The following is a 20,822-nucleotide window of genomic DNA, read 5'->3' on the forward strand; positions in this document are numbered from 1 at the left end:
AAGAAACTATTCGTTTTGCAGCGTGAATCTTTCTGGATTCACTATGCTGTGCATAGATTTTGTAGCGGTTTCTCATTTCTGTGGCGGCTGGGTGGAAGATGAGCTTTGGTTTCTGAATATGTGCTGGAGCACCTTTTGTCCGACTTGTGCCTCCTTGTTCATCTGAACATCCACGCAGTAGTGTTTAGTGAACGTGTGCACCGAAGCCCATGTTGCCGCCAGGCATATGTCCTGTATGGGTGTGTTAGCCAGGAAGGCTATCGTAGCTCCCTTTTTCCTGGTGGAGTGGGCACGTGGCTCCTCTGCTAGTTCTTGCCCTGCCCGTTTGTGGCAGAGTTGAATTGTTTGCGCTATGCATCGTTCAATAGTGTTTTTTGTTACTGCCTTTCCCATGTAACTGTTGGCGAATGACACAAAGAACTGTTTTGTCTTCCTGTGTCCCTTTGTCCTTTCGATGTAGTACATGACCGCCCTCCTGGCGTCTAGGGTGTGTAGCGCTCGCTCTGCGCTAGTTGTTGGTTTTTGGAAAAAACTCGGTATCTGTATGGATTGGTTCATGTGGAATTTGGACACCACCTTTGGCATGAAGTGTGGGTCAGTCCTCATCACAACCCTGTCATTGTGTATTTGTATGTAGGGTTCCTGTAGCGTTAGTGCTTGAAGTTCGCTTACCCTGCGTAGGGACGTGATAGCCACCAGGAAAGCTGTTTTCATAGTTAGCATTTTAAGTGAGGCCTTGTGAAGTGGTTCAAAGGGTTCCTTCATGAGTTCCGTTAGGACTATGTTCAAGTTCCATGCCGGTGGCGGCACACGCTTGGGTGGTGCGATCCTCTTCGCCCCTTCCAGGAACCTCTTCACGACTTGTGAAGTGAAGAAGCTCCTGCCCATCTCACCCCTTGTGTAGGCGACTATCGCTGCCAAGTGGACTCTCAAGGAGGACAAACTGAGTTTCCTTTCCAGCAAGTGCGTCAGGTATTTTAGCACTGTGGAGTCCTTCTTCATTTATTGTGAAGCCTTTCTTTCCTGCACCACATCGTGAATCTTTTCCACTTTGCCACATAGCACTTCCGTGTGCTGGGCCTTCATGCCTCCCGAAGGACCCTGAGGGTGCTTTCTGGCAGTCTCAAATGTGCAAACTCTATGTCCTCAGGAGCCATGCCACTAGGCTCAGGCTCTCTGGCTCTGGATGCAGTACTTCTCCGTCGTGCATGGAGAGCAGGTCTTTTCTCCTGCCGAATCTGTGGGGTGCACTCTGCGTCATCTCCATGATCTGCGAGTACCATGTCTGCCTGGCCCACTGTGGCGCGACCAGTATCAGGGTCATGCTGCTCGCTCTGCACTTGCTCAGTACCCTGTGTATCAGTGGTATCGGGGGAAAAGCGTAAGCAAATGTCCCGGACCAGTCTATCCATAGTGCTTTCCACAGGGACCCCTCTTCGGGTTGTCTGGATGCGAAGTTTCGGCATTTTGCATTCTGGCGTGTTGCAAACAGGTCCACTGATGGTGTTCCCCACCTGTTGAACAACCACCTCGTCTCCTGAGCATTGAGCTCCCACTCGTGGGATGCCGATGTCTGTCTGCTGAGCCAGTCTGCTTGAATGTTCTCCTTCCCTGGTAGGTGTATGGCTAGCAGGTCTATGCTGAGAGGGATGGCCCATCTTCATATCTCCTGCGCCAATGTGGAAAGCGTAGCTGACTGTGTTCCACCCTGCTTGTTTATGTAGAACATCGCTGTGGTGTTGTCTGTCTGTATTAACACCTTGTGCTTGTATAGTCTTGTTTGAAAGGCTTTCAGTGCAAGGAAGATTGTCTTCAATTCTAGGTAATTGATGTGCCTTGTCACATCCGTTGGTGTCCACAGTCCCCTCACTTTGAGTTCCTCCATGTGAGCGCCCCATCCCTTCAGGGATGCGTCTGTAGTGATGGTCACTATTGGTGTTGGGGGTGTTAGAGGCTTTCCCCTTGTTATGTTCTCCCTGGTCCACCATGTCATCTCCTTCTGCACTGCGTGCGTCACAACCACTAGATCCTCCCAACTGCCTGAAGCCTGTGACCATTGTTCCTGGAGCCATTCTTGGATGGGTCTCATGTGAAGTTGTACATTCGGTATCAGGTGAATACATGATGCCATCATCCCCAAGATCTTGCTCGCAGTCCTCACTGTCCGAGCTTGTCCCCTCCGGGAGAGGCGAGTTTCCCTCACCAGAGTCTCTGCTCTCTTCTCGCTGGGGAACACCTTGCCCTGTAAGGTGTTGATCTGTGCCCCCAGGAAGATCTTCACTCTTTCCGGTTCCATTGACGATTTCCTCCAATGGATGGAGAACCCCAGGTTTGTTAGCGTGCTTGTCACTGCATGTGCGTGCTGCTTGCATTTCTGGTACGAGTTTGCTTTTACTAACCAGTCGTCCAGGTAAGGGTATACGTGTATTCCCTGCCTTCGTAGGTGCGCTGCGACTGCCGCGAGGCACTTTGTGAAGACCCTCGGTGCTGATTTTAGGCCGAAGGCTAGAGTTGTGAACTGGTAGTGGCTTTCCCCGATTGTGAACCTGAGCATGTGCTTGTGTTTTGCGTTCATTGGGATGTGCAGGTAGGCGTCCTTGAGGTCTATTGTGACCATGAAGTCTCCGATCTGCAATTGCGGTAGCACCTCCTGCAGGGAGGTCATCTTGAACTTTTGTGTTCTTATGAATCTGTTCAGGAACCTCAGGTCCAGAATGGGTCTCATCGTCTCGTCGACCTTTGGCACGAGGAAATGCGTAGAGTATATTCCCTTGCCTCTTTCCTTGAAGGGAACCCGTTCTATGGCCTGCTTGTGTAGGAGCTCTTTTGCTTCTTGTTGAAGCCGCTCTAGCTGTTCGTTTGCTAGTGGCCTTCTCCTTGGTCTCCTGTTTGCTGGCCTCCCTTCCAATTCTATGCAGTATCCAAATTGGATGATGTTGAGGATCCATTTGTCTGATGTGATCTCTCTCCATTCCTGAAGGTAGAATCTTAACCTTCCACCCACTGGTGTTATGTGGTGGTAGGTGTCCAGTTCGTGCTGACCCCTCTGTACGTGTTGCCCCCTGGGATCTTTTCTGTGGGTGGGCACACGGATCTCCTGGAAGTCACTTAGAGGCGGGCTGCTGGCCCCCTCTTTTATGCTGTCCTCGTCCATTTCCTCTCCCTCGAAAGGACTGGCCTCTTGACTGATACTGCCAGGACTGCTTCTGCTGACTCTGTTGCGCCTGCGAGTCTGCCTGGTGCGTCTGTTGGAAAGCCTGGTGTGAAGTACCTGGCTGGTTTCCACCCCTTCCGCCGGGCCTCCGTGATTGGGTGCCCCTCTTGTTTCCTCTGAACTGCAACGCTCCCATGGATCTTGCAGTTTCGTTGTCCTTTTTTAGTTGAGTGAGTTTGTCGTCAACTGTTGTCCCGAACAGCGCCTCGCCGTTGAATGGCGTGTTCAAGATGCTGTGTTGAACCTCTGGTTTGAAGCCCGAGATTCTGAGCCATGCGTGCCTTCTTTCCGTGACACCCATCATCATGAGCCTGCTGGAGGTGTCTGCTCCATCCAGGGCCGTCTTGAGGCAACAATTTGCTGCGTCCTTGCCGTCTTCCACCAGTTTCTCGGCCTTCTGCCTTGCCTCCAGGGGCAGGTCCTTCACCAGCTTTCCAAGTTCCTCCATGATCTGGTACATGTGCCTGTTTATGAGGGCATTGGAATTAGCCATGCGCCAATGGGTCACGGCATTCCGTTCGATTCTCCTGCCCACTAAATCCATCCTTTTGCTCTCCTTATCAGGTGGTGGGCCAGAAGTAGTGGCCACGTTGGCCCACTTCCTTGCTGTGGCCGTGATGATGGAGTCAGCTGAGACCATGCCTCGAATGTAGGCTGGGTCCTTTGATGAGTGCTTGTACTTTTTCTCTGTTCTGGGAGTGACTGCCTTGCAAGTTGTGGGCTCCCTGAATGCTTCCATCCCCTGTGCCAAGACGCTGTCGAGCATAGGCAGATACTGGCTCCTTGTTTGCGTCGGGAGTATTGTCTCGAGAAGAAAGTCCGCTTTTTGCTTCTCTTCGTCGAGTTTAAGTTTAAAAGCTGCTGCCGCAGACCTTATCACCGAGTTGTAGGCCCCGATGTCGTCCGGCGGCGATGGCCTCGAGGGATATGTGTCGACCGCCTCTTCCGGGCTTTCGGTGTCGACATCTAGGTAATCCTCCTCCTGCGGGTCAGAGGTGGCCGACTCGGCGTCCATCCTGCTGTCCTATTCCTCCCCATAGCTGTAGCTCTCGTAGGGGTTCTCGTCATCTTCCTGGTCGTCGACCAATTCGGCGCCAGGCTCATGTTCCTCGACGATTTCGTCTTCCTCCTCGACCAGCTCTAGCTCGGCTGGCTTGGTCTTGTGGGGGATCGTGAAGGCTCTCATCTTGGCTTCAAAATCTTTCTTCCGTTGCAAGATGTTTTCCATTTCGGCTTCTAGCCGCCTTCTCTTCTTCTCCATCTCGGCCACGTTGTCCGCGCCGTGTGTTTCGGCCCCTCTCTTCGACGCCTGGCTCGACGTCGAGATTTTCGGTGCCGAGGACTTCGACGTCAAAGTGGGCTTCGGGTCCCTGGACGGCGTCGGGGCTCTAGGGATTTTCTCCCTCGACGTCGATCGGTCCCTCTCGGGGGCGATCTTCGACGACTTCTGCTGCTCAGCAGCTCTCGGCGCCAGGGACTCCTTCTCAGAGGATCCGCTGGGCCTGTGGATAGTCGCGGACGCCAGAATTTTCTGTGTCGGCGCCTTCGGGGTCTTGCCCTCGTTTTTTCGAGACTCAGAGTCTCTCGTGTTCTTGGGGAACGACGAGTCTCCTACCTTATCAGATGTCTTCGTGAAATCGGTCTCTACGACCGTGTAGCTGTCGTCTTCGGCGGCAGCATTGTCCTCTTCCTCCGAGGACATCCCCAGCTCGTACAGCGATGGCGTCGGGGCTTTTCCTTGGAGGGTGGCGTGCGATACCCTCTGGCTCTTCCTCACACGAAGGGTCTTCGCGGCGAAGGCGGAACAGGCGTTGCAGTCCTCGCTCTTGTGGTCCACCGGTAGGCAAAGGTTGCAAACCGGGTGTTGGTCTTTCTGCGCGTACTTGTGGTGGCAGTTACGGCAGAACTTGAACGGCGAGTTGTCCATCATCGAGTGTTCAGGCCTTCCTGGCCGCGTGGACGTCGATGATCGTCGAAGTCCTCGATGATTTCTCCTTCTCTTCGCTGGTCAGTGATCGGCGAAGTCCTTCCGTAGTCCTCTGATGAATCTCTTCTCCAATTCCAGTCTTCTCCTTGTACCTTCTCCAAAAATGTCTGGAGCCCAACGGGAACGATCCAGACCCGACCGCGGAAAAAAGAATCTGAAGATGGCGCCCAGGAGTGGGAGCTTCCGCAGGAAGCATGCCGACGTCACCGGAAATACACCCAAGGAAGGGTGACGCCGACGCCCACCTGGCCTACAAAAAAGAAAAAAAAAACAAAGAAAAGACTAAGAATCCGGACCCAACCACAAGACCGCGGAATATGCACAGCATAGTGAATCCAGAAAGATTCACGCTGCAAAAATGTCTTTGTAAACAAGCAGTGGTCCGCCGGCGTTGGATAGTCGCAGATGTCTCAGGAGAGAGAGAAAGGCAGTTCTTTCTCCAGAGCTTGGCGTGGGAGCTGTGACGAGGATGCGAGGGCGCGTCACGTGACCTCAGGTCTGTTTATGCCCAAGGGGAGTACAATGCAACGTGCACAAACAGCGAAATGAAACTTCAGAGACTAAAACGAAACTGATATGCAATTTGTAACCCATCCACCGAACTTGTACAGACTTGTGAATTGAGGGCGCGTTCACCAAATACCACAACGACGTGCGCTGGAAATACGACAAACATCTTAAAGGAATATCATATCCAACATTGTGAATGTCCTCGCAGAAGTGTGCTCCACTGCACCCCCAAATATTATAGCTGACTCTCACTTTCCTGTCGCGGTGTGAGGGCCTCTATTTCATCAGTTGTATTAGGGAACCTGGTGCTCTCCTTACAGCACTTTAACATTGACTATGCCAGACCCACACACACCTACAAATATTACAATGCCAATCGTTTTAGCTCTTGTTCATTTAAAATACGTGTGCAAGTTTGACTGACACAGAGGTCACGTTGGTAGAGTTAGTAGAGGCTACATTCCCACATATAGCGGCCGATTAGGATGGCGGACGGATCGCCACTGCCATGCAGGCGGTGGCGATCCGTCTGCCATCCTTGCCCGTCCCCCACCTATTTCCCCCCCACCATATTACAATGGCGGGGGGACTGTGGCGGACGGGAAGAAAAGGTCTAATATGGTGGTGTTGTCTATCAGACACTGCCAGCCATATTAGGATGGTCTGAGGGAAATGCCTTTCCGTGGCGGCAATGCCGCCATGGAAAGGCATTTTCCTCAGAAAACACATACAGTCCTTGCTTTGGGGGCCCGTTGCGGGCCCCCAGGGTGGAGAGGGGGTGCACATGGGGGGTACCTATGGTACCCCCCTGTGTTTCACAGTACAACATGGCAGGCACTGCGCGGTGCCTGTCATGTTGTGCTGTGAAACGCACAACATGCATTTTTGACATTGCGGCGGACGGTGCTTTCAGCACCGCTGGCCGCAATGTTAAAAATGCGGGATGCACCCGCCACTGTGGCAGGTGCATCCTAATTTGGGGCACGGTACCTCCGTCCTTGTGGCAGACGGTCCCTGCCCCAGACAGGATGGCGGACGGACTTTGTCCGTCCACCATCCTAATCGACCCCTAAGTGAAGATTGCACTGCCGCTGCACATGCTGTCCATGTGTTACACATAATCAGGGCACAAGTCCTAAGAGGAAGTGGGTGGATTAACCACTTAGGCAGCATTCAAGTGACATAACGGCGTGATATCACCTCGCGTGACATCAAACTGCATAACTTCACAGCGACAGACATCACAGGAAGTGACATTACCGCCCATGACACCACAGGAAGTCATAGCACAAGAAGTGACATCAGATCTTAACCCCTTAAGTGCTGATGACGGAACCGCTCCATCATCAGCTGCGGTGGCGCTGTGCTGATGACGGAGCGGTTCCGTCATGGCCCGCCCGCCGCTCATGCGTGGCGCGAATTCCGCGCCTGCACTGAGCGTTCTATTGAGCGGGCGGGGCCATGACAGAACCGCTCCGTCATAAGCACAGCGCTACCGACGCTGGTGATGGAGCGGTTCCGTCACCAGCACGGCCCCGCCGCGCGGCCGCCCCGCCCCCTTAGCACTGCGGCAGAATAGCCGCCGCATTGAAGGGGTTAAGGCCTCACACATATGCTTAGCAGGTCTATTAAGAGCACGTTTGAGCACATTACATAATTTAACTAGGGAAAGCTTATCAGTACTTAAGCCTGTGACTTTAATTCACTGTCTGAAGGAATGAGCAGCCTAAATGTGGATGAAAGTTGGTGTCTGACTAACTGCAGTGAATAAGTTGCTAAGTGCTACAAGCTAGGCATGATAAACTTGGCCCCAAGAACAAAGCACAGTTCACATATTGTATTAACAGTGCTAGGAACTGCAATGGTGAACATCTAAACTATAAAAAAACTATTACTAAATCCAACATATAACATTAGATATAATGATAATTTTAGCACACTTTGACCATTATAAAAAACCTCAAATTGCACACTGCTTTAAGTATTCTGAGCTTTGCAAATTATATTCCTTATGATGGATACAGTGATAACTGGATATTGTGCACATATATTAATTCAGATATTGCGGACAATGTTATATTGCCACATGAAGGTTAACCATAAGAGCAGGAACAGCCTGTGCAGGTAAGAGTGGTAGGGCGGGGTAGAAGGGGACTCGACAGACGGCGAGGAAAAAATAATTATTTCTTTAATTTTACCTTGTCGTCTGTCAACTCGATTCCTCCCCCACCCCGTCCCACCATCACTCTTACCTGCACGGGCCGCTCCTGCACGAGAATTGAGTAATTACTGACTATTAAATCCCTACTATATGGGTAACACAATCACTTAAACAATCCCATGTATCTGTGTACCTTTTGTTGTGATGGGCATTGGCATCAACCCACCTGTGAACATATGGCAATAGATTCCAAAAAGGTAGAGGAGGGCCCATGACATTTATGAACACTAGCGAAAAAAGACATTCGAAAGCAAGACAGTGACGGCATCAAGTTAATGGCGCTTAAACCCCTTTCGCAGTTACTTGAAGTCACTGGTAGTGTCTTTATTCCCTCAAAACAAGTTGCCGTTGCTCTTGAACCTCATTCCCACCCTTCTCAATTTAGCCTCTGAAGCCTTCTGATATCAGTTTATAATTAATAGACAATCTCCTGTACAGGTTTACAGTTTCTCCACGCCTTCAAGACGTGGGCTGTCAGTGTTGTTTGGCTACCTGTATGGATTGATAACTTCTCTTATTTTTACCTGGCCATGTGATTCTTCGGTCCTGATTGGCACTCCTTAAAATAAGTCACTTTCAATGACTTGTTCAGCTTCCTTTCTGTATCTCCCTGGGATCTTTGCAAGCTTCTCAATTGCTCTTACTACATGATTGATGAGCTGGTAAGCTCCTGGCAGCATTACTTCATGTCTTTGTAGTGCTCCTGAAAGTGTTCCAATTTCATGAACAGCATCAGCAACACCAGCTAGGTTCAGCACAAAGTCTGCTGATGTCAGGATTTTAATCAGCCCACTGAAGATAAAATGATGTGTAGCATCACAAGAAGTGCTTGACAGAAAGAAATGTTTGTACATGCCTAGGTATGACTCCCACAATGTTTGAACTGCACTTTTGTTATAGGCCATCCACCGAACTGGAAATACTCACCAAGTTTTGAAAATTGCGATTTCAAGCTCTTTTACACATGCATAGAGTTTCTGCTATTTGGAGGTCTGTCGTACACAGCATAAAGTTTTTCAAATAATGACTTGAGGTGTTAAAGTTCTGGCACAGCATCACTATGTCCAATACACTGAGGTCAATCTGGTGGCACAGTCAGTGCCATTTTGCAATGCAATGGTATTTAGAGTAGTGCCTCTCAAAAACACCAAGGTTTCTCCTAAGCATTACACTGGCACCATCACTGCACATCCCTATCCCATTTTCTGCAAGGAGCTTGTTGCAAAGTCCATGTTTCACAGGACATTTCATTTCAAAAGTGAGGCCTTAGTGCACTCCACATCCCCCCCTAGTCTATTCAACCAAAACAATGAGAATGGTGTGGGGCTCTTTTCCACTAAATGCTAACTCTGGAATCAACTCCACCAGAAAAAATACACAAAGAATGACCATAAATTTCACAGTAAGAGACATCAGCTCCACATAAAAAAGTGTAAATGAGCCAGTGTCAAAGATGAGGGATAAACAGTGGTAAAGTTAATTCAAATGAAAAGGGCACAGGCAATTCCATTCTATTTAGCACTTTCAAGAAACCATTATAGCTTTGGGGATCGGGAATTGTCTGAATTGTCACACTTGAAGGAATGTGATGGTTAGTAGTTGTGTTGGTATTGTCACTGGAAGTTCTGGCATGGACAATAGGTAATGCAAGCTTTAGTGGGTTCCTTGCGAGGCCTCTGGCACTTATTGTTTTTACAAATTAAGCACTATCTGTTATAATGCAATACATCCCAAACTCTGCAGCAATGTCACAGTAGGTAAAGGGAGAGAAGGGTAAGGAGCAAGATCCGCCATGCCCAAACAGGGTAACAACTTGGCAAACTTAACATTGACATATCCAGCACTCCCGAAGTTCCAGAGCTGTAAAAAAAGTAGTTTCTCTACCTTTCAAGGAAAACAGCTCTTCAACATTCAGTGACTGGAAGCTGATGTCAACGTTATCGCTCAGATGTTGTGTTATGTTAAATGGATTTGTAGAGCTTATGGCTGCACGAGGGCTTCACAGCACTAAATGAGTGAGCCACGGAAGGGTAAGTGAATACGTATGTTTAAAGGTACTGCTGAAATATCCATGTCTTAAACTTTTTCCTAAAACTAGATTCAGCTTCCAAAAATCCTAATTCAGGTGACAATGTATTCCAGAGCTTAGGTGCCAGATATGAGAAAGATCTGACTCCCCAACGTGCCCTTTTGATTCTTGTAGTTCAGAGAAGATGTTCTTGAGGTGATCTTAGACATCTCTTGGGGACATATGGTACAATTATGTCTCTTATTTTCAGGGGACCTCTGTTATTTATTGCTTTATGGGTTATGCAATGTGCTTTGATTTTATTCCTGGTCTCAATCGGTAGCCAGTGGAGCAGTTTCAAATGCTCCCCTACTGGTTCATGGATTGGAACCTTACACAGGAGCCAAGCTGCAGCCTTCTGCACAATTTGGGGTAGTTTTATAATGTATTTTCGGACATCTAAATAAAGAGAATTACCATAATCAAGACGAGAGATCACCAATGCATGAATTACTGTTTTCCTTAGTGTTTTGTAAGCAGCTCCAGTACATTTCGGAGCATTCTGAGTAATCCGAAGCATGAGCTGGCCAGCTTTTTTGCGTGTACTTCCATTACAAGTTAATTGTCCATCCATATTCCGAGGTTCTTGCTGGAAGGAATTGGAACTGCGGATTCCCCGTACAGCTTGGCCAGCTGGGCAAAGTCGTGGGGACCAATTTGCTTCCCAGAATCAGCAACTCTGGCTTCTCCCCATTTCACTTCAATGAACTGCTTGTCATCCACTCCGCCACCGCCACCTATTCCAAGCATGGTGCCGGTTGCTTACATTCCAGATTTGTCCCTGTATCAAAGGAACTACCAGCTACCATGGATATGCCGAACTCCTGGACAATATCGGCCAGCGGTCATATATAAATATTGAACAATGTTGGGCTGAAGGAGGAGCCCTGAGGCACCCCACACATCAGCGTCATCTTGTCAGAAAAGTAGCTGGCCTCCATGACTTGGAAGGATCTGTCCTTAAGAAAGGAAAGCAGCCAATCCAAGGCTTTTTCCTGGATCCCAAACTCCCTGAGTCTCTTTAGCAGAATGATATGATCCGTGGATTCAGTGCTATGTTGTGCACGAAAGCCCATCTGCATGGGGTGAAGACAGTGGCTATCTTCCAAGAAATTAGACAACACCTGATTCACTTGTTTTTCCACAATCTTTCCTGCAAATGGTAAAAGTGAGATAGGCCTATAATTGAATGATAGTGATGGGCCTTAATGCAATTTTTTAAATAGTGGTCTGATGATTGCATGTTTCTATATTTTTGGAACTACTCCTGACACTAATGAGTGATTAAGAATTTCAAATATAGAAGGGAGAATAGCCTCCATGGCTTTATATAAAACATGAGGGGGTACTGGATCTAAATCAATCAATCAATCATAGCATTTGTATAGCGCAATACTCACCCGGAGGGTCTCAAGGCGCTTGGGGGAAGGGGGGGTCTGCTTTTGCTCGAACAGCAAGGTCTTGAGTTGTCTCCTGAAGGCGAGATGGTCCTGGGTCAGCCGGAGGTGGGTGGGGAGGGAGTTCCATGTCTTGGCCGCCAGGTAGGAGAAGGATCTTCCTCCGGCGGTGCCTCTTCGGATGTGTGGTACGGTGGCGAGGGCGAGGCTTGTCGAACGTATCTGGCGGGTGGGCGTGTAGAAGGTCAAGCGGTCGTTGAGGTACTTGGGGCCCAGGTCGTGGAGGGACTTGTGTGCGTGGGTGAGGAGTCTGAACGTGATTCTCTTGCTGACGGGGAGCCAGTGCAGGACCCTCAGGTGTCCGGAGATGTGGCTGCATCGGGGGATGTCCGGGATGAGTCGGGCTGAGGCGTTCTGGATGCGTTGGAGTCTTTTCTGTAGCTTGGCTGTGGTTCCGGCGTAGACGGTGTTTCCGTAGTCCAGTCGGCTTGTGACGAGTGCCTGGGTGACCGTCTTCCTGGTTTCGGTCGGGATCCATCGGAAGATCTTACGGAACGTGCGTAGGGTGTTGAAGCATGATGAGGAGACTGCGTTGACTTGTCTGGTCATCGAGATGGAAGAGTCCAGGATGAAGCCCAGGTTGCGCGCGTGGTCTGTTGGCTTGGGTGCGATGCCTAGGGCCGGGGGCCACCAGGTGTCGTCCCAGGCGGAGGGCGATGGTCCCAGGATGAGGACTTCCGTCTTGTCTGAGTTCAGTTTCAGGCGGCTGTTCTTCATCCATTCGGCGACATCTTTCATCCCTTCGTGTAGGCTAGTTCTAGCGTTGGCGGGGTCACTGGTGAGGGAGAGGATCAGTTGGGTGTCGTTGGCGTAGGAGATGATGTTGAGGTTGTGTTGGCGTGCGATGGCTGCAAGGGGTCTCATGTAGACGTTGAAGAGGGTGGGGCTGAGTGGGGCTGAAGGAGATCCAGATTTGATTTTACTAATCAGAGTTCGTACTGTGCCTTTGTTATTGGATGGGAAGTGGGTGAGGACAGGAAGGGTAGGAGCCAACAAAAGATCTATTTCATGGCTCGTCGCTGAACCAGTCCCTCCTTGAAGAGAGTCATATTTATCTATGACTTTTTTGTGGAAAAAGACAGCTAACTCATTACATCTTGCCTTAGAGGGATTAGAAATGGGATTATCCTGGTTTAAAGTTGTCAAGGATTTCACCACTTTGAACAGTTCCTTAGGGAAATTTAGTGCCTGATTTATCTTTCCTTCAAGTCATTTAACCTGGGCTTCTTTGATGCTATTGTGACAAAGCCTAATGGCTGACTTATAACTGGCTTTTAGACATGGGCCATAATCCTTCCGCCATTTCCTCTCTATCGTTTTACGAACCTTTCTTAAGGAAACTAAGTGAGTGTTAAACCAAGGTGCTCTTTCGATGTTCATTTTTTACTAAGGTGCAATTTTCAGTATACCCTTATCTAGTGACTGAGTAATCCAGCTTTCCCAGTTATTGTAGTCCTCATCCAAATTTCCTTTTAGATTAGGGGTAGACGTTTCCAAAATCTTCAACCACGCTTCCAGGTTGAGGTTTGACCAATTCTTCATCTGATTGAGTGTAATAGTTTGGTTTATTTTTTGGCTACTATGTTAGTCAATGTAAAAAGAATGAAATTTTGATCAGACCATGGCACAGGTACATTGGAGTGTTTACCACAAAAGAGCCGCTCCTAGTGTAGTGACCTAAGTGCTACAGTGTAATAGTGTTAGTTTGTGTGTGCAGGCATCTCACAAAAAGTGAAAGACTGGTCTCACACACCACCTGGTGTCATGCTTCGTCATTGACCAGTCCTCGCCCTCTAAAAACTTGGTTTGCTAGAGGGCGGGCATACACCTGAAGACAGGGATGCACTTCGAAAGCTAAGTGGGGGCCCTTACAAAAAAAGTGAAGTTAAAAAAACATTTCAGGTGTCAAACTTTTTTTAATGTAACTGGCATCTGTATGGTTGTTTCAAAACAATGGTCGGTGTGATGGGGATTTTATTGTCCCCCACCATACTACAAGTGGTCAACTTGTTTTTGCCTGCTGGCCCGAGGACCTATAATGCATAAACAGGCTCCACCCTTACTCTGCTCTGTTGGTGAGGGTTCCACTTGGTGGGGATTAGAGGATCAAGAATGTGTCTTTTAACGTGAGTAGCGGTGGTTACAAATTGAGTAAATTGCATCCCTTCCAGTTCCTGCAACAGTCTTATGACATGAGAGAGATTGGGTTCATCTAAATAAATGTTTACATCTCCTATGATAGTGATATGCGTTTTTCTCACTACTAGACTAGCCAGGGTATCTATCAGACTATCCATAACATTTGAACTGGGCCCCAGGGGTCCATATATTAATAGTCCTAAAAAGGTGTATAATGGAGCAAACGAGATAGCAAATTGAAGGCTTTCACAATCTAAAATTGGGATGGGGTTAGTGATGCATTTATGTTCATCCTTTATTAGATGGCTATGCCACCCCATGCCTTTCCTATACGATCATGTCTCTGTATTTGGAACCGAGATGGACGGGCCATTAGACGGTCAAGAATAGAGCTATTGTTAAGCCAACTTTCCGTAATGAACAGAGCGTCTAGGTCTTCCTCTTCAAGCAGTATTTCTATTTTGTGTTTTGCAGGGGAGGAGCGACTATTAATTAGGCCTAATTTCCAGATAATCTACAAGATATTCATAGTTCATGTGCAGGGCCAGGAAATATGTTGTTCTCAAGAACAGATGTACAAAAGGAATGACTCAAAAAATGTATGAGATTAATAATTTAGAAAAACTAGGGTTTATTAGGATATTAAAGTGCAATACAAAAGTCAGAAATATAGATAGTCTCAATAAATCAGTCAAAGAGCTCAGCAATAAATTGCCATAAAGGGTCTTAGCATTTAGAAATAGATTAAGCAATGAAAAAGGTCTGGAAAATAGGTTAAGTCCAGAGTGTGCACCATATCGATAGAAAATCTGTCTGCATTCCTAACAGAGACCGAAAAGTATCTGGTTAATCCCCAAATTCAGTTTTTTTTAAAACACATTTTATAGTGCAATGGAAATCACACAGTAAGCATCAGGTGAGCAAAAATAAATACATTGGCAAATCACAGTACAGCATTATAAAACGTCATATAATACCACCATCCTAGCGCTATACTCCTAACTGCATAATAATAAGTCCCCTCTGACCTACAGTCATCAAATGAGTTTAAACAATAAGAAGATTCTTGGTGAACTGCCTACAGGAAGGGTCTTGGAAAAGTAACTAATGGCTTACTGCAAAGTTCTTCAAGACCAACATGTCATCAGTAAACATCATTCCACATTTTTCTGCTTCTGGTGTCAATAACAAATATAAACACATGATTAATATGGATTCTCCAAAAGACAATATGGAGATGAGGCCTAGTTGAGGCCTAGTCCGCATAGCTAGGTCTCAACTAGGGCACATCTCCATCTTGTATATAATCTGTAAATTATAGCATTATCGTTTGATTTTCAAACGGTTCATGTTAATAAGCAAATACGAAATATATCTACTTCAAATCCCCCCTTTGATGAGTACTATCATTACCAACATCCTACTATTACATTCATAATGTAATCTGCATCACTTTTTGTTGTTTGCACCTCGACTCTTCCGGCATTTCGATATCATAATAAATTCACTCTTTGATGTCTTCCAGTTCAAATTCTTTTCACTTTCCTTTGTTTGTAGACGTTGATGAAACTTTCTTCTTATACCCACAAATAAATCCCCATTTTGTAGAAGATTGCTTCAAACATTTTCAGCAAGTGAACAAACCCAATAACAACAAATTTATTTTATCACACCCACCAACCTTGGCAAAACCCTTTTCCATTCTCATTAAACCAAGAATCAACTAATTTCCAAAATTCATTCTCCTCAAGAGCTTTTGCTTCACAAGAAATATTAGTAACATTACCAATATTAGCATTAATACGGTTGCTATTTCCTAGGATGAAAATGCAGCACTGTTGCACCTTCAACACACAACAGACTCTGTCCTCCTTCACAGGAATATCTAATGCAAGGTGGTTTTGCATTATCTTAGCATGCATAGTCATTAGCTCCTCATACATTTTAGTTAATACACAAGCATTGTTAGAAGCCAAAAGATCTACAAGCATTGGCAGTCCTCTAATTTTCACATCTTCCAAAGCTTCACCAAAAAACGGCTCATATCACCCAAAACATCAAATACAACTTGTCCAAATCAATGCTTCATTCTTTTCAAAGCAACAGTATCACTCATTTCGTCTGCACAGCAACCACAAAGAAATACTAAAACAAGAGAGGTGGAAGTCAGGCTGAGAAGAGGCAGCAGAGCGGAGAGGGAGCAGCGTTACTGAGCGCCGTCGTTCACCGGATCACTGGACCACCGGATCGACCAAAAACTGAAACCCGCTGAAAACCGCTGATACCCAAGCGAGGGACCATCGGGGGGCCATGGGGAGACCTGCAGAGAGTGAGTCCCTCCGCAGGTGACAACTGCAGCGAGAGCAGCGGCCGCCATCGGGTGTGAAGTGAGGAGAGTGACTCCCGGGGAGAAGGGGGGGCTGCGGCTGCAGCCTAGGATCAGGTGCAGTGCAGTGCCCACCCGCCCCGGTAAGACCTCTTTTCACTTTCGCTTGTTGCTTTCAGTTCCTGAAGCACTGGCTCCACGGCTTCAAATGTGGACTGTGATGAGCGCTAAAACTAGGGATCAGTGCCTAGAGGCAGCCCTTTCCGCCTTACATTTGCCCACCATCACCACTACAAAAAGAGGACCCTGAGCCATAGGCAGCAGCAGCATCAGCCTCCTGAACTCTATAGTCAGCAGCGCTGGCCAGGGGGCGAACATTCCTTCCAGCAGGTCCCAACGGGAGTGTCAACTATACAAATCTGCCAGAGCACTGACCCAGTGGGCCATTCCAACAGGTTCTTCACCATAAAACAGCATAAATAGTATAAACAAACAATAAAACAATTAAACAATCAACCAAAAATATGACAAATACAACAACAATCTACAAAAATAAAATCTGACCCAAACCCATAATACATCTATCACGACAAAACAGACGAAAGATGAAAGACAAACATGAGATCTGGTAAAGAAAGGCGGTCTGTTACAAAAGTCATTAATAACAGGAAAAGGAAAAGAATGATTTTAAAAGAACCAACCAGAATTCAGGTTACTACAGCAATAATGCCAGGCTCAGATGCGACAAAAGTCCACAAGAACTCTGACACACTGGTGGATATGGAGGATGCAATGAGTATGCCAGCAAATCAGAAAAAAACTATCTTCAGCCCAAAATATATTCAAGATTTTCTTTTGTAAAAGTCGCTGGGGCAGTGTTAAACCTCAATATCAGCAATCAACTGGGCCTACCTTCCCTATTGCACCCAAAAATGGAAATGGTAACGGAAACACTACCAAGCAAGGGTACTACACCAGAAAGCAGGGTGAGGTACCACCTAGTACAAAAACCATTCGTGCAAAAAAAGAAAAATCAGACCAAGAGTGGGCACAAGTGACAGAATGGGACGCCCTGCAAAATGATAAAAACATTAACAAACGCACTGGAAAATGGAACGTAAAAAAAACTAAATCCACAGGCATTTTGTCTACCTCCTTCCCTCTGGAGGCTCAAACAACACCACCAATAATTCCACTGGAACCAGATATTAAAATACGGACCCGCCAGTGCACAGCAACTTATGGAGTCGCAGAACCTTCAGACTCACAACCCCACTCAGTCGCCCCTGAGATAACTTCAACTGGCATTACCATCCCAGACAATTTTCCAACTAAAACAGCGGAAGGAAAGAGCCCACAACTATGTCCGGATGCCACTGCCCTTGATTACAAAAAACAAAAAGAACCCATTCTACTCCACAGCACAGTGGGGCCCAGGGAAAGGCATCAGAAATCATCAACACCAACATTAATACCAACATCAATACTGATATCAAGTTCAAGCTGTTAAATCCAGCATTTATCGGACTACAGTTAAAACTGGTATTCATTAAATCAGGCAGCAGTATAGGGAAGGCGGGGGGTGAACAAGAAGAGACACCAGCTCGCGTAGTCTATAACGCGTCCTCTCTTATGAATGAAGAATGGGAAAATCTGGTCACCACATACTCCTCCGAGGTTAAAGATGACACAGCAGCCCAAGAAATAAGAAGAGCAACAAGGGAGCTGACAGAGAAAACGCCAACTGGAGAGAACAAAATATGGGCATCTATCCTCAATATCATGCACCTTACAACAAAAGCCATGGAAAACCACTCGGACAAGATGGATATACAGCTAACCCTCCTCAACTGTTTTGCCCTACATGTTACAAGCATCGATAGTAAGTTGTCAGAACTGAACAACTACATCAAAAGAGTCCAAACTGAAACAGCAATAATTCCTCCGAGCTATATCTGCCATTTAATTATCGATAATACAACCAACACAAGGAATATAGGTAAATCAAAATCCAATAACAAAACAAAAAAGAGTCCTCATAAATGATAAAGCACCACTCACCCAGGATCATAATGAGCAGCCTATAACCTACGAGAAAGAGAATGCTCCGGTCTCTAACTCAGCTGCGGCCAGAATCGAACAACGGCCAGGAGAAGAAGCGGCCACTGATCCGGAACAACAAGAGGAATCAGGGATCCATGATAGAGACAACAAGAGCAAGCATTCGGGCTTCGTCTTTCCAAGCACCATGGATGATCCAGAACAACAAAGGGCTGAGCAGAGATCCAGCAGCTGCAACAAGCAGACAAGCCAATCAGTCAAAGGGGACATATCGCCGAATAAATGACAATCATCCAAACAACGCCAGAAACAGAGGAGGAAAGGGAGGAAAAAAATCCAACTATTAAAACCTTCTTTCAAGTATCAACAAAAGCCTTGAGTGGACACCAGCTAGAACAAAGAGTAAGCAGGGAGCCATCAAACCCACAGTTTAAGCTGATCGCCCCCGTTGCATCCTGTTCAACAGGGCTTGAAGATGCAGGAAATGCACATTTAAGGGAATACAAACTCCCAGAGATTATCAACTTAACTGAACAGGCGGAAAATAACCTGGCACCAGCAACTACACAGGGTACCACCCCTGCGATAACAGCTGCAGTAAAGGTTTCCACCAAGCTAACAGAAACAGCAGACCTCAAACCAAAAGTGAAATAGAAAAATAAATGGGACCAGTTAGGCTCAGCAGCCTCAATGCAGGGCGGAGGAAAAAAGAGCGAAGCACAGTAGAAAGAGTGGAAATAGAAAAACAGCCACCCCTAAATGCAGGGGGAAGGGAAAAGGACCCCCGCAGAGTAACTCCCCCAAACAATTGCCGACGGGAAACTCCCAAGTCAATTCTGTTCATCCCAGAATATAAATCTAAAGGACGGGGCGACATCCTGAACAGATGAAACATTCTTTGAATACTAACTGCCATTAGCAATCTGTCTGGAATCGGTTCACAAGACCTGGAATCTGTTGAATTTGAAACGTTCAAACACCTGTCGGAGCATGAAGCAACAAAAACAACCTGAGCAACTCTGGAAATAGCGGAGAGAATTCTTAAGGAGGAGTACCAATTAGAAGTCTGGGGGATCTGACTACAGATTCACCACGCAGTCGGGTACCCAGAACCCCTACTCCGACACCATCAAGGACCTAATGACAGCAGGCCAAGTAATAAGGGTACCTTTGGACCCACTAACTCTGGGCTTAAAGGGGCATGCAGCACCTCCGTTGAGCCCACAGAGAGCAATGGAGCTACCACCCAGAATGCTCGGGACAAAGGAGGAAAGGATATACCAAATGACTGGCCATGGATAGCAAAAACCATAAATTGCAGACCCGAGGACCAATGACAGAGAGCAGAAAAGGGAAAAAACATTCCAAATCTAAAATTCTGCTCCTGGAATATAAATGGCATTGGAACTAAAATCTTTGACAAGGTCTTATTGATGTACCTCCAACAATTCAATTTAATTCTCCTACAAGAAACATGGCTGGAAGATCCTTTTCATCTACAAGGTTTCAAATCATAGCATCTCCCAGGAACCAGAAGTTCGATATTTGGCTATTTGAAAGGTGGCCTTACGATTTACGCCTCAATCAAAACTATAACAACTGTGAAGGAACTAACAAGTAAAATACTCCAACAAATGGAATAAAAATAATACAGATGGATATAGCAGGTCCCAGAGACAAACAACAGTTAATACTTGTTAATACCTACATACATCCCTGTAATACAAGAATAGGCGCAAAACCTCTGGTAGCCGAACTAACCAAGCTAGTTACTGAAGAGGCATCTTCAAACTACATCGTTTCAGGTGATTTCAACATGTGCCTCATAGGGGCGCTGACAGGCTGGCAGCAGACCGACATGCAGCATGGGGGGGGTCCCACGCCAGGATGAGTGCAGGTGGGGCAAGCAAACTAAGATCTCTAAAAACCTTCTGAACAAACTAGAAAATCTGTCTCTGGTAGCATCAAATGGTCGATTCGCGGGAGACCACCCATAAGCTGCAACTTTTCATAATGCCCTCACAAACACTGCAATAGATTATACTTTTACTTCTTTATCACTCTTCAGCTCAATAAATGGTTTGAGGATTGGAATGCTGGATCACAGTGATCACCAACCTCAAGAGTTCATACTTAATGCTCACAGAACGGCAATTACATACCTAATTGATCATTCAAATTCATAGGTCACATCGAACCACCGGCGAATTAAATGCAACACGAAAGATCCAGAAAAACTTCTGGCCGTATCGAAAAAAAGATGGGACGAAAGCAAACAGCTGAGTGTGAACAGCTTAACTGCTTGGGAAAACTTCATCAAAAGCTTCGACTCAACTAAGTCCAAAAATGAGCCAACGAAAGGAAAAGCAAGGCCAAAAAACCAACGGGAGGATCCCTGCAAGTCGGCAAGCAACCAAAGAATGTATTTCTCATTGACTCAAAATGCAGAACTAAAACAAATAAAGAGCGAAACTAATAGAGCACTACGTAGTCTCCGCCTGCACGGCCCACTTGATAACAGACAGTCAGAACTAAGGAGTCTAAAGGCACGCAGAAATAAAATCATATGGCTGGCAAAAAAGGAACATGCCGATATAACATGGGCAAAATTGCTGTACGAAGCAAAAACTAACAACAGCGCCAGGTTTTGGCAGACAGTCAACAGCTTGGAGAACCCAACGGCTCCGGGAATAAATTCGCACATAATGGAGGATACTTGGGTAAAGTACCTACAGCACCACTTCAACACGGAAGTTGGTGAAATCAAACAAGACACGTCGGTGTGCCAATGCGACCGGCAGCCCCCCAAACACCGAGGATCGGAACTCATTCCCTTCTT

At 46.8% G+C, this 20,822-nt stretch overlaps 1 pseudogene; it reads right to left on the reverse strand.

The window, feature by feature from the left end:
• Positions 1-361: 361 nt before the first annotated feature.
• On the reverse strand, positions 362-2,725 carry LOC147710567 (uncharacterized; annotated as a pseudogene).
• Between the last annotated feature and the right edge of the window lie 18,097 nt (positions 2,726-20,822).

The sequence above is a fragment of the Lissotriton vulgaris genome, chromosome 5 (assembly GCF_964263255.1).
Source record: "Lissotriton vulgaris chromosome 5, aLisVul1.2, whole genome shotgun sequence".
NCBI lineage: Eukaryota > Metazoa > Chordata > Amphibia > Caudata > Salamandridae > Lissotriton > Lissotriton vulgaris.